Raw genomic sequence first — 2,022 nt, forward strand, 5'->3', positions numbered from 1 at the left:
AAGGATAGAGGGAGGAAAAACTGACCTGGAAGGTTGCAAAGTACATCACCTCCAGGAAGACAGAAATGTTAACAATATGTATCTCTCTCTATTGAAATACCATTTCAGTGCTGTTAGGATTCTCAGAGGTGTAACTACAAGTCCACAAACACAGGGAAAGAGAACTCCAGGAAGAAACAAAGTGTCTAAAACAACTCAAGACTATATCAAAACTTGGATAGAAAGTTTACTTCAAGGGCATAAGAAACTGAATACATTTTCCACTGAAATGCTACCAGAACTAAGTGCTTTCAGAGATTTCTAACAAGCCTTTGGAAAAGGGAGGGAAAAGGACTAGAGTCCTTTCCATTCTTCTTAGACCCCTGCAAATGAAAATCCCACCCAGCTGCTTTCTGAAGCCAGAAAAACCCGCACACCACTGATTTCTAGGCATGCCCCCCACACACACATACGAAACCTTCCAGCCTCCTTGTAATGACCCCAGCCTTTTCCGTCCTTCCTATGTTGAGAACCCACATATTCACCTAACCTCTCCCTAATAGTCCCATTGTAGCTAGCTTCCTGAAACCCAGAAGTAGACACTACCCTGTGTTTTTGCTTTTGAAAACTTGTTGATCTCTAGAGAAAGAAACACAGTTGGAAGGAAAGATAGCAGATATGCATCCATTGCCTACTACTATTCGGTGGCAAATTCTCTCTCTCTCTCTCTCTCTCTCTCTCTCTCTCTCTCTCTCTCTCTCTCTCTCTCTCTCTCTCTCTCCCCTCTCTGTCTCAGCTCTTCTCGATGAGTAATACTACTACTCCTACTCTCACAGTGGTGAAAACTGAACATCATGGAGGCCTTATGTTAAGTATGAAAAAGGATCCCACTCTCCATGTTGTCCTACAGCTGATAAACCATGGGAGTGAGATTAGAACCCAGAGCTCCAAACCAGCTTCAGAGCATATGAACTGAGATTTTCAAAAACTGTAAAAAAAAAAAAAAAAGAAAGAAAGAAAAAAGAAAAGAAAAGAAAAATATTTATTTGGCAGCCCGATCCACTCGGCGCGTGGGGTGGGCAGGCTCAGTGGGATTTCTCTGCAGTCCGGGGCGGTGGGAGGATGGACTGCCGGGGTCACCTTAGCCCGGTCCTTCCCACTGCCTGCTTAGAGCCTCCTTGTCACCTGCATTTAGATGGCTTCCGTAAAGAAGGGTGGCAAGAAGAACAAGGGCTGTTCTGCTATCAACGAGGTGGTGACCCGAGAATACGCCGTCAACATTCACAAGCACATTCATGGAGTGGGCGTCAAGAAGCGTGCTCCTCGGGCACTCAAAGAAATTCGGAAATTTGCCATGAAGGAAATGTGGGCTCCAGATGTGCGCATTGACACCAGGCTCAATAAAGCCATCTGGGCCAAGGGAATAAGGAATGTTCCGTACCGCATCCGAGTACGTTTGTCCAGAAAGCGCAATGAGGATGAGGATTGACCAAACAAGCTCCACACAATGGTAACTTACGTGTCTGTTACATTCAAAAATCTACAGACGGTCAATGTGGATGAGAACTAACCTGCGGAATGTCAAATGAAGTTGCAGAACTGCAATATATATATTTGAAACTTATTCTTTGCATTGAATTGAACTGGATAAACACACCCTCTCTCACCTTGGTCTAGCCTCTGCCTGCCTTCTAAGAGATCCACCCATCTTTGCAGAAACAGTGTTCATAGGCATTGGAATATTCCAAGAAAAAGAACTCGTTCGCTCTTCCTCCCTCCCTCTGCACCTCCTTTGTCACTGACCTCTCTTCTCACCTCTACTCTTAGCTCTGACCCCTCACCTTGCCTCACCTCTAGCTCCTGCTAAAGCAGAATCCACACCATATTTCCCTTTGAACAGTCACAGCAGCAACTAGTGTGTAGGCTAAGTATTATTGTCCCAAATTCAGTGGCGAGCATGGAACCTCCATGTTGTTTTCTTGATCTCCTCATATTTAGCATTTATTATTATTGTTGTTGTTATTATTATTATATTTTTATAGT

At 44.2% G+C, this 2,022-nt stretch overlaps 1 pseudogene; it reads left to right on the forward strand.

The window, feature by feature from the left end:
- Positions 1-1,174: 1,174 nt before the first annotated feature.
- Positions 1,175-1,549, forward strand: LOC116895627 (annotated as a pseudogene).
- Positions 1,550-2,022: the final 473 nt, after the last annotated feature.

This window comes from Rattus rattus, chromosome 3 (assembly GCF_011064425.1).
Source record: "Rattus rattus isolate New Zealand chromosome 3, Rrattus_CSIRO_v1, whole genome shotgun sequence".
Classification (NCBI taxonomy): Eukaryota; Metazoa; Chordata; class Mammalia; order Rodentia; family Muridae; genus Rattus; species Rattus rattus.